Source organism: Loxodonta africana, chromosome 15 (assembly GCF_030014295.1).
Source record: "Loxodonta africana isolate mLoxAfr1 chromosome 15, mLoxAfr1.hap2, whole genome shotgun sequence".
Lineage (NCBI taxonomy): Eukaryota > Metazoa > Chordata > Mammalia > Proboscidea > Elephantidae > Loxodonta > Loxodonta africana.
Genome location: NC_087356.1, coordinates 75,680,179 through 75,693,418, shown reverse-complemented (window position 1 = coordinate 75,693,418; position 13,240 = coordinate 75,680,179).

The following is a 13,240-nucleotide window of genomic DNA, read 5'->3' as shown; positions in this document are numbered from 1 at the left end:
AAAAGAGGAAGACCCTCAACAAGATGGATTGACACAGTGGTTGCAACAACGGACTCAAACAAGAGGATGGCACAGGACCAGGTAGTGTTTCATTCAGTGTACTTAGGGTCAGAAGCAACTTGATGACAACTAACAACAATAATACCTCTGTACTTTGGATGTATTTCTGTTATTCTATGTACCATATGGAAACCCTGGTGTCATAGTGGTTAAGTGCTACAGCTGCTAACCAAGAGGTCGGCAGTTCAAATCCGCCAGGTGCTCCTTGGAAACTCTTTGGGGGCATCCTATAGGGTCACTGTGAGTTGGAATCTACTCGACGGCAGTGGGTTTGGTTTGGTTTTGGTTTATGTACCACACGTGCTACATGGCCTGAATTTTTAAAATATATTTTATTGAGATATAAAGCACATGTCATAAAAATCACCCATTTAAACTATACAATTCACTGGGTGTTAGGAAATTCAGAGTTGAGCAATCCTCACCACTTTCTAATTTCAGAATATTTTCATCACCCCCAAAAGAAACACTGTACCCATTAGCTGTCACTCCCTATTCCTCAATCCCTCCAGCTCCTGGCAACCATTAATCTAAATTCTGTCTGGTGGATTTGCCCATTCTGGTCATTTCATACTAATGGAATCACACTATATGTGGTCTTTTGTGTCTACCTTCATCTAGTATAATGTTTTCAAGGTTCACCAATATTGTAGCATGTATTTTTATAGCCAAATAATACTTCAGCGCGTATTTTGTTTATCCTTTCATCAGTTGATGGATATCTGTGTTGTTTCTACTTTTTAAGTATTATGAATAATGTTGCTATGAATATTCATGTAGATGTTTGTGTATCCAGAAAAAACCCATGGCAGTCAAGCTGATTCTGACTCAAAGGAACCCTACAGGACGTAGTACAACTGCCGCATAGGGTTTCCAAGGCTGTAAATCATCATGGAAGCAGACTGCCACATTTTTCTCTCATGGAAGTGCTGGTAGGTTCAAACTGCTGACCTTTTGGTTAGAAGCCGAGTGCTTTAACCACTGCACCACCAGGGCTGGAAGTTTGTGTATAGGCATATGTATTCAATTTTCTTGGATATAACCCAACAATGGAATTTCTGGGTCATAGGGTAACCCTATGTTTAACATTTTGAGGAACTGCCCAACTGTTTCAAAGTAGCCACACTATTTTACAATCCCACCAGAAATGTATGAGGGTCCCAATTTCTCCACGTCTTTGTCAAACATTTGTTATTATCTGTCTTTTTTTATTTAAGCCACACGGCCCTTGTGGCATAATGGTTAAGAGCTTGGCTGCTAAACAAAACGTCAGCAGGCAGTTCAAATCCACCAGCCACTCCTTGGAAACCCTATGGGGCAGTTCTACTCTGTCCCAGAGGGTCATTTTGAGTCTGAATCGACTCGACTGCAACGCGTTTGTTTTTTGATTTTTAGTAGGTGTAAAGTGGTAATTCATTGTGGTTTTGATTTGCATTTCCCTAATGACTCATGATGTTGAGCATCATTTCATGTCCTTATTGGCCATTTGTATATCTTTGGAGAAATGTCTATTGAAATCGTAAGCCCATTTTAAAAACTGGGTTATTTGTATTTTTACTGATGAGTTGTAAGAATTCATTATATATTCTTGATACAAGATGCTTATCAGATATATTACTTGCAAATATTTTCTCCCATTCTGTGGGCTGTCTTTTCACTTTGTTCACAGCGTCCTTTGAGGCACAAAATTTTTAATTTTGAAGAGTCCAATCTATCTTATTTTGTTGTTGTTGTTGCTTGTACTTTTAATGTCATATCTAAGATATAATGGCCTAACCCAAGGTAAAGATTTACACCTATGTTTTCTTCTAATTGACTGTAAAAGTGAGAGTTTATTTCTGGACTCTAAATCCTATTCCATTGAACTGTATGTCTGTCCTTATGCAAGTGCCACGCAGTCTTGATTACTGTAGGTTTGTAGTAAGTTTTGAAATCGAGAAGTGTGAATCATCCAATTTTGTTCTTTTTCGAGATTGTTTTGGGTATTCTGAGTTCCTTGCTCTTCTACGTGATTTTTAGAATGAGCTTGTCAGTTTCTGGGCAGAGTGGGGGAAGGCAGCTTGGATTTCGCTCAATTTTCCATTGAGTCTGGACATCAGTTTGGGAAATATTGCCATTTCAACAATATTGTCTTCCAATCCATACACAATGTCTTTTCATTTACTTACTTTAGGTTTTCTTTAATTTCTTTCAATAATGCTTCATAGTTTTCAATGTACAAGTCCTGCATTTCTTCTATTAAATTTATTCTTAGGTATTTTTTGTGCTGTTGTTAATAGAATTGTTTGGTTAATTTTATTTTCAGGTTGTTCATTACTAGGGGAAAAAAACAAAACCCGTTGCCATCAAGTTGATTCTGAGTCATAGCGACCCTATAGGACAGAGTAAAACTGCCCCATTGAGTTTCCAAGGAGTGGCTGGTGGATTTGAACTGCCTATCTTTCGGTCAGTAGTCTGAGCTCTTAACCACTGTGCCCCCCTAGGGCTCCTACCGTATAGAAATATTGATTTTTGCGTATTTATCTTGCATCCTACAAATTTGTTGAACTTGTTTTATTAGTTCTAATACTATCTTTGTAGATTCCTTAGCATTTTCTATATATTAGATCAAGTCATCTGCAAATAGAAATTAATTTACTTCTCCTTTCCAATCTGGATTCTTTTTATTTTTTTCTTGCCTAATTACCCTAGCTAAAACCTCCAGGAAGTCCCTGGGTAATGCAAATGGTTAATGTGCTCAGTTGCTAATGAAAAGGTTGGAAGTTCAAGTCTACCCAGAGATGCCTCAGAAGAAAGGCCTTGTGATCTACTTCTGAAAAATGAGCCATTGCAAACCCTCTGGAGCACAGTTGTACCCTGTACATACATGGGGTTACTGTGAGCCAGGGTTGATCAACAGTACCTGGTTTAGAACCTCCAGTACAATACTAAATACAAGTGGGGAGAACAGACATTCTTGTCTCGTTTCTAGCCTTAAGGTAAGAGCATTCAGTCTCCTACCATTTACCATGTTACTGGGGGGCTTTCCATAGATGCCCTTGGTCAAGTTAAGGAAGTGTCCTCCCGGGCCTAGTTTGTTGAGATTTTTATCATGAAGTTTTTTGGATTTCGTGAAATGCTTTTTTGTGTCTATTGAGATAATTATGTGGCTTTTATCCTTTTTTATATTCATATGATTTTTTAACATCGATGGATTTTTAGATGGTAAAACAAACTTTCACTCCGGCATCATGGAGTATCATCTTTTTAATGGTATGTTAGATTCAGTTCGCTAGCATTTTGTTGAGGATTAAAAAAATGTTATTGTTGTAAAAATATAAATAATACAACATTGGCCAGTTTTGTGGAAGATTTTTGTACCTCTTTTTTGGGGGGGTTCATAAGGGAGATTCGCCTGTAGTTTTTTTATGAAGCATCTGTCTGGTTTTGGTATCAGGACAACACTGGTCATAGAAGGAGTTAGGAAGAATTTACTCCTCTTCTACTGTTTGGAAGAGTTTGTGAATGATTGGTTCCTTGAATATTTGGAAAAATTCACCAGTAAAGCCATCTGGTCCTGGGCTTTTTTTGTGGTGGGAAGCTTTTTCGATTACTATTAAATTTGTTTACTTGTAGGTTTATTCAGATTTTCAATTTGCTCTGGAGTCAGTTTCAGTAGTTTGTGTCTTTCTAGGAATTTGTCCATCTCATTTATGTTATCCAATTTTTGGGCATGTAAACATTCATAACAGTCCCTTAAATCCTCTTTATTTCTATAAGGTGGGTATTAATGTGCCTTATCTTCATATTTTAGTAATTTAAACTTCCTTTTGTCTTGGTCAGTCTAGCTGAAGGTTTGTCAGTTGTGTTGATGTCAATTTAAAAAAAAAAAAGCAAGTTTTGGATTCATTAAGTTTCTCTATTTCATTTGGTTTCACTCTAATCTTTATTTCCTTCCTTCTGCTTGCCTTGGGTTTAGTTTGTTCTTCTTTACCTAGTTTTTTAAGGTAGAATATTAAGTTATTCCTATGAGATCTTTCTTCTTTTTTACTATAGGCATTAAACCAAAAACCAAACCAAGTCTGTTGCCATCGAGTTGATTCTCACTCATAGTGACCCTACAGGACAGAGTAGAACCGCCTCATAGGGTTTCCAAGGAGTGGCTGGTGGATTCAAACTGCCGACCTTTGGGTTAGCAGCCAAGCTCTCAACCATTATAGGCATCAGAAGTTTTAATTTTCCTGCTAAATACTGCCATCACTGCATCCCATAAGTTTTGGTATGTTGTATTTTTATTTTGTCTCTAAGTATTTTCAAATTTCCCTTGTGACTTCTTCTTCGATCCATCAGTTATTTAAGGGTGTGTTGTTAAATTTCCATATAAGATTCCCAAATTTCCTTCTGTTATTTAACTCTAAAGTCATTCCATTATGGTAAGGGGACATAATTTGTATAATTTCAAACTTTGTAAACTTACTGAGACTTGTTATATAACCTATCATATGGTCTATCCTGGAGGTTTCACGTGGACTTGAAAAGAATGTATATTCTGCTATTGTTGGGTGGAGTGTTCTATAGATGTCTGTTAGGGCTAGTTGGTTTATAGCATTGTTCAAGTGTTCTGTTTCCTAGTTTATCTTCTGCCTTATTGTTCTATATATTATTAGAAATGGGATATTATAGTCTCTAATTATTATTGTTGAATTCTCTATTTCTTCCTTTAATTCTGCTAGATTTTGTTTCATATATTTTGAAGCTCTCTTGTTAGGTGCATATATATTTATAATTGTATGTCTTCCTGATGAATTGATAGTTTTGTCAATATAAAATGTCCCTTTTTAGCCCTAGCAACTTTTTTGTTTTAAAGTCTTTTTTTTTTTTTTTCCTGATCCCATTCCAGCTTTCTTTTGGTGGTTCTTTGCATGCAATATCTTTTTCCATCCTTTCACCTTCAGCCCGTTTGTGTCTTTATTTCGTTGATAATAGATTGTATAGAACTTGTGTGGGGGTGGCACATAATTTTCAAAGAACAATGGCCTTCTCTTTGGGAAGTGACTGGACAGCACCTAATAACAACAAGCTTCCCCACCTAAGGATGGCCACCCCATCTTGATTAAGTCAGCTCCGTATTTTAAAATCTTTTATAACACCCCATTTCATTGATTTTGTATTAGTTAAGAAACACTTTTTGGTAGCAAGTAATGAACTATAACTCAGAGTAATGCCCATTCCTAAATCAGGAAAACAAAGTAATGTACATAATTAGAGAGAGAAAAGGAGAAAAATGAATAGTTTTCAGATAATGTCAATTTTATACTAAATGCTTTGCTTTGTCTATGAAATGCCAAAGCACCGTGCTACTATATTTCCCATGACTCAGAGAACACAATGAGAAGAGTTCTTTCAAGTTTTGCTTGCAGGCAGACAGAAACACATTAGAAAATTAGCCTTTGGATATAGTCTAGATTCATGATAAAACTCCACTATACTTCCTGATACATACAAGTTGTAACTTTCCACTGGATGCCTTCAATATTGCTTTAATCTAACTCTTTCAAATACGTTGGTTTGGGGCTTCTGTATTAGTAATTTCTTATTTCAGTCTTTTAACATTCCTAGTCAGTTGGGACCTGAAACAATCCCACAAAACTAACCAAAGATGTAGCAATGTTAGCATTTCCCTAAGGGTGTTCTTCAGGATGTTCTTCAGCTACTAGCAAAAACAAAATAAGTAAAAACAAAACAGAAGAGTCAACGATGTTGGAAAATGGCTTAAGGAAAATTAAGATTTCTTTATTGCAGCTTGTTTATGCAGTGTGTTGGATTGCCTAGCATAAGCTGAGGGCCATTTTCTTCATCCTTTTCTGCTCTCATCTGAAAGGCTGTGAGCATGGTTGAGAAACTTTCTTCTCTAATGTGTCAATCACTGTTGCTTCTAATATTTCCAACCAGCGTCCCATTTGAATGCATTTTAAATGGAGGATTTATCACTTTTACAGAAAAATTTGGAAGCATATGAATTACATTTCCAAGAATCCCTTGCCAGGAGGGTTCTGATTTAGATCATGCTAATGAAAGACACTTGTACCTTATTTGAACAGAAGAAGAGATGTATTGTAGTTGTTGTTCTTGTTAGTGCTATCCAGTCAGTTCTGATTCATAGCAACCCTATGAACAACTGATCAAAACAGTACCTGGTCCTGTGCCATCCTCAAAATCATTGCTATGTTTGAGCCCATTGTTGCAGCCACTGTGTCAGTCCATCACATTGAAGGTCTTCCTCTTTTTCGCTGATCCTCTACTGTATCAAGTATGATGTCCTTCTCCAGGAACTGGTCCCTCCTGATAACATGTCAAAAGTACATGAGACCAAGTCTTGCCATCCTTGTTTCCAAGGAGCACTCTGCCTGTACTTCTCAGACAGACCTGGTTGTTCTTCTCGCAGTCCATTCAATGTTCTTCGCCAACACCATAATTCAAAGGTTTCAATTCTTCTTCGGTCTTCCTTATTCATTGTCCAGCTTACATATGCATATGAGGAGATTGAAAATACCATGGCTTGGATCAGGCACACCTTAGTCCTCAAGCACATCTTTGCTTTTTAACACTTTAAAGAGGCCTTTGCAGCAGATTTCCCAACGCAAAGTGTCACTCGATTTACTGATTGCTGCTTCTATGGGTATTGATTGTGGAGCCAAGTAAAATGAAATCCTTGACAACTTCAATATTTTCTCCATTTATCATGATGTTGCTTAATGGTCCAGTTGTGATTATTTCTGTTTTCTTCATGTTGAGGTGTAATCCATACTGAAGGCTATAGTCTTTGATCTTCATCAGTAAGTGCTTCAAGACCTCTTTGCATTCAGCAAGCAAGGTTGTATCATCTGCATACCGCAGGTTGTTAATGAGTCTTCCTTCAATCCTGATGCCACTATTTTCTTCATATAGTTCAGCTTCTTGGATTATTTGCTCAGCATAAAGAGTGAATAAGTATGCTGAAAGGATACAACCCTGGCACACATCTTTCCTGATTTTAAATCACATAGAATCCCCTTGTTCTGTCTGAATTACTGCCTCTTGGTCTAAGTACAGGTTCCACATGACCACAATTAAGCGTTCTGGAATTCCCATTCTTCTCATGTTATCCATAATTTGTTATGATTCCCACAGTCGAATGCCTCTGCATAGTCAATAAAACACAGGTAAACATCTTTCCAATATTCTCTGCTCTTGGCCAAGATCCACCTGATATCAGCAATGATATCCCTCATTCCACAACTTCTTCTGAATCCAGCTTGAATTTTGAGCTGTTCCTTGTCGATGTACTGCTGCAACCACTTTTGAATTATCTTCAGCAAAATTTTACTTGTTTGTGATATTAATGATATTGTCCAATAATTTTCGTATTCTGTTGAATCACCTTTCTTTGTAATGGGCACAAATATGGATCTCTTCCAGCTGGTTGTCCAGGCAGCGGTCTTATAAATTTCTTGGCATAGACATGTGAGTACCTCCAGCGCTGCATCCATTTGTTGAACCATCTCAATTGGTATTCAATCAATTCTTGGAGCCATGTTTTTTTCCAGTGCCTTCAGTGCAGCTCAGACTTCTTCCTTCAGTACCATCCGTGATGATTAAGATTGTGTGTCATCTTGGGCTGGGCCATGATTCTCAGTGTGTATATGTGATCTCCCCATGATGGGATCTGCTGTGAGTAGTCAGTCAGTTTAAAAGGGGTTTTCCTTGGGTGTATGGCCTGCATCTGAGTATTAGTGGATGTTCTGACTTTTGCCCTTTCTGGATCCTGCAGCTGTCTCCTGTTCATCTGACCTCCAGGTCTTGGGACTTAAGATAGAAGCTTGCCTGCTGATCTGGGGATTCATTGATCTTCACAGCCTGTGAGCAAAAGCCCTGCTCACCAACCTGCCGATCTTGGGTTCGCTAGCCCCTGCAGCTATGTGAATCAGGAGAAACTTGCGGTCTTGCTTGCCAATCTTGGAATTCGTTGATCTTCACAGCCTGTGAACAAGAGCCTTGCTCTCTGACCTGCCGATCTTGAGTTCACCAGCCCCTGTGGCTATGTGAATCAGGAGAAGCCTCTATCCTGATTCACAGACTTGGGAGATTCCAGCCTCTACAATTGCATGAGCCATTTCCTTGGTATAAATCTATTTTTTAAAATATATATTTATATACTTTACTGGTTTTGCTTCTCTGGAGAACCCAGCCTAAGACACCATAGGTTCTTGATCATACCCGACCTCCTACCAATTATTTTTGGCACAGTGACTCTGTGTACTCCTTCCATCTTCTTTTGATGCTTCCTGGGTCATTCAATATTTTGCCCATAAATCCTTCAAAATGAACTCAAGGCTTGAATTTTTCCTTCAGTTCTTTCAGCTTGAAAAATGCCAATAGTGTTCTCCCCTTTCAGTTTTCTAACTCCAGGTCTTTGCACATGTCATTATAATACTTTACTTTTTCTTCTTGTGCTGCCCTTGAAAATCTTTGATTCAGCTCTTTTATTTCATTGTTTCTTCCATTCACTTTAGCTACTCTATGTTCAAGAGTAAGTTTCAGAATCTCTTCTAACATCCATTTTGGTCTTTTCTTTCTTTCCTGTCTTTTTAAAAGACCTTTTGCTTTCTTCATGTATGATGTCATCCCACAACTCATCTGGTCTTTGGTCATTAGTGTTTAACGTATAAAATCTATTCTTTTGGTGGTATCCTAATTCAAGTGTGATATACTCAAGGTTGTACTTTGGTTCTTGTGGACCTGTTTTGATTTCCTTCACCTTCAACTTAAACTTGCGAATGAGCAATTGATGGTCTCTTTCACAGTTGGCCCCTGGCCTTGTTCTGACTGATGATATTGAGCTTTTCTATTGTCTCTTTCCACAGATGTAGTCAATTTGATAACTGTGTTTTCTGTCCAGTGAGGTTCATGTGTATAGTTGCTGTTTATGTTGTTGAAAAAAGGGTATTTGCAATGAATAAGTTGTTGGTCTTGCAAAAATTCTATGATGTGATCTCCAGCATCATTTCCATCACTAAGGTTCACAATTACAGATTCTTCTTCGTTTCCAGCTTTCACATTCCAATCACCAGTAATTATCAATGCATCTCAATTGCAAGTTTGATCAGTTTCAGACTGCAGAAATTTTACCAACTTCTGCAGTCTGAAGAAGAGATGTAGAAGCCATTATTTAGTTACCTGCAGTGGAATGTAGACTTGTGGCCAGAAGGCAGACATAACGTTTGCAGTAGCTTCCAGGCAAGCATCTGTGAATTATCTGCTTCAATGCTGCAGGTCACTCATATCATCTATGCCAGCTTCCTGTAATTCTGCGTTCTTTACTTTTCTGGGAGCTCACAGTTCTTTCTGACCTGCATTCCTCCCAGGTCTTCTGGTAATTTTTTAAGTGTCTAAATACATGTATTAAATCCCTTTTGGCTAAAATATCTATAGTGGTTTATTTCCCATCTGAATCCTAGCTAATATAGAACTTGGTTTAAATATTGGTTCCAGAAAACAAGATCCTCAAGAAATCTATAATTGGTTATCCTACCTGGTTATATACGAAAGCAGTGATGACCTCATCACTAGTGAAAAATGGAACACTGATAATCCATGGCATTCAGTGAGAAACAATTACCTTAAAATAATCACCCATAGTTAAAGCTATAGAACTTTAAATTGGAAGTTAGGATGACAATAACTGTAAGAGTAGACTAGCTGCTATGGAGTATACAGGAAATCTCACAAAAATAAAACGACAAAACTCAGGGCTTTAAATTCTTCAATTGAAGCACTGTGAGAAAACCAGAGAACTTCTAGGATCTATCCTGAAAAAAAAACCTCTTATCTCTTATAATCGCAGGAGGTACATGTCTGAAAAAAAGCAGATTTAAAGTGTGATCCCAAGGGTTGTAGAATTGCAATATAAGTTGTGTTCACGGCCTTGTCAAGCCTCTTATGTAAAAATTAATCGGAAAAGAGTTTGTCTGAGTTATCTAGTGCTACTATAACAGAAATACCACAAGTAGGTGGCTTTCAGGAACAGAATTTATTTCTCTGTCTCTCGGCTCTGGAGAAAGGACCTATCTTTTTCAGCTTCTGTTCCTTGGTCCCTTGGTGATCTTCATTTGGCCTAGCATCTATCTTCCCTGTCTTTGCTTGCATGTTTGCTCAATTTGCTCTTTTATATCTCAAAAGAGGTTGATTTACAACACACCCTACACTATACTGTCGCATTAATATAACAAAGAAAACTCATTCCCAAATGGGATTATAACAACAGGTATAGGGATTAGAATTTATAACACATATTTGGGAGGACACAATTTAATCCATAACAGAATGGGATCCTGAAAATTGTCTCTTCATTTGTGTCCTTTCTGGTTATAATAAATAGGTAGCTTTAAGCATGATTCTGTGAATACCGTGGGTCATTCCAGAGAATTCTCAAACCCACAGGGGCACTGGCAATCAGCATGTCATGAGTATGGGTGTTGTGTTGTAAAAACAGCTTGGGGGTGGTGTCTGACCTCCTCCAACTTCACAAGGGTGAAGAAGAACCAGGATCAACAGCCCAAGATGGATTTCTATGAGGCGGGGATAAGATATGCTTCCTCTCTCTGCCATCTTTACTAATTCTGACACCAAATGTCCCTCCCAGAGCACTCTCTACTTTTCCGTTGGGTTCGATTATTCACTGCACTGGTCACACAGAATTCACAGACCATACTCATGATTATGGGATTTATTAGGCAAGTAACAGTTACAATTCAGGCTCAGGAACACTCCTTCCATCAAGACAGCCGCTTCCCCACCATGCGCACAGGCACGCCTCTCCCTGGCCCTAAGCCTCTGCCCCAAGGTACTCAGCTTTCTCTCTCATGGGCTGGGAAGCCCACTGTTCAGTCTCCTGCTGCTGGGTCTCTGCTGCCACAGCTTCTCACCATCTTCAGGGTTATGGCTCTCTCTCTCAGTCTCCTGGTTAGAAGAGCTTCTCAGTGCAGGGATCCCAGGTCCAAAAGACATATGGGCTCCTGGGTGTTCTTCCTTGGTAGTGGTAATATCACCTCTTTCCTGCCTCTGGGGTGGCTCATTTCAAGCCCAGTGGGACGGCAAAACTAACCAATCCCCTTGCTGAGCCACAATTACACTATCACACAGTCCTGCCCAATAACCTGGTGGGAGTTACAAGACCATGGTAAGAAAGGCCACACAAAAACCATCCATGGCACCTCATGTGTTGACTCCTGAACTTGTGGCTGGCATTCTGAAGTGGTAGTGGGAAACCAGTCCCAAATTAGCGGGAGCCAGAAGGTCAGAAGTTTGGGGTATCAGGTGGGCTTCCAACTGGTATCCTGAAGGAATACGGGGAATCGAGCCCAGGGCAGAAGGTTGGGGAGTTGTGTGGACTTCCCAAGTTTGAGGTTGGTGTCCGCCTATCTGGAAGTCTAAAAGGGGCAGGGTTCTTTAAACGAGTGAGTCTCTGACTTAACTTCAGGGATCTGGAGTAAGAGACAGAGTGTTCCACTTGAGCAGCTGGCGACAAGGATGAAAAAGTGGGAAGGTGAGGAGTGGATCTACTTCCAAGTGAGAACTGGGTTCACGCTGATTGTGACCACACAGTTAGCAATGAAGGTGAGAGGTATCCACTGTGCCCCTTGTCTATTAATACAATGCAAGTAGCGCCCTTCCTCCAAGTGTGACAGCTGAAAATGTCTCCAGATAATGCTGAATATCCTCTGGGGGGCAAAATCATCCCCAGTTAAGAACCACTAAAAAAAAAAAAAAAGTATACAGAAACTCTCTACACTGTTCCTGCATTTTCTCTGTAAGTCTAAAATTATTTCAAAGTTTAAGTTTAAAAAAATAAAACCTTCCCACAAAGATAACTCCAGACACAGATGGTTACACAAATGACGTCTTCCAATTATTTAAGGAATAAACAATACCAATCTTACACGAACTCTTTCAGACGTGAGGAAAAGAGGGAATACTTTTCAACTCACTTTATTGGAGCAGCATAATTTTGATATCTGAATCTGCCAAGGATATGAAACCAATAACCCAGTGCTGTTGAGTCAATTCTGACACATTGCGACCCTATATGACAAGAAAGAAAAATTACAAGCCAATCCCACCCACGTATATAAAAAAAACCACACCCATTGCCATCGAGTCGATTCCGACTCATAGCGACCCTATAAGACAGAACAGAGCTGCCCCATAGAGTTTCCAAGGAGTGCCTGGTAGATTTGAACTGCTGACTTTTTGGTTAGCAGCCACAGCACTTAACCACTATGCCACCAGGGTTTTCCACCTACATACAAAAAACAGAGGTGTAAAAATCCTAAACAAACATTAGCAAAATGATTCTAGCCATATGTAAAAGATTATATAATGGTGGAAATGGTAGATTTAATGGTATATAATGGTAGATTTATTTCAAGAATGCAAAGCTGTTTTAATATTTAAAAAGTGGTGAATGGAAATGTACTATATTAACAGAATGAAGGAAAAAAATCATGTGGTCATTTCAATAGATGCAGAAAAATGATCTGATGAAATTTTCAACATCATTTCATAATAAAATCTCTTAGTAAATAGAAAAGAATCATCCTTAGTTTGATAATAATAAAAAGTTGATTCTGCCTCATAGCAAGCCTATAGGACAGAGTAAAACAGCCCCATAGAGTTTTCAAGGATGGCCAGACCTGGTCTCACGTTCTTTGGACATGTTATTAGGACTGACCAGTTCCTGGAGAAGGACATCATGCTTGATAAGGTAGAGGGTCAGCGAAAAAGAGGAAGTCCCTCAATGTGATGGACTGACACAGTGGCCGCAACAATGGGCTCAAACATAGCAACCATTGTGAGGATGGTGCAGGACCAGGCAGTGTTTTGTTCTGTTGTACACAAGACTCGAAGGCACCTAACAAGTTAGATTTTCTTCTGATTCGTCAAGTTCACTAGAGCAGTGTTCTCATACTTTATTAGGGTTTGTTAAAACACAGATTACTGAACTCCACCTAGTAAAACACAGATTACTGGGCCCCACCCAGAGTTTCCGATCCAAGCAGTCTAGGGTGGCTCCCCAGAATTTGCATTTCTAAAAAGCTCCCAGATAGTGAGGATGCTGCTAGTTGAAAGACTGCCCTTTAAGAACCACTACAATAACAGCTTC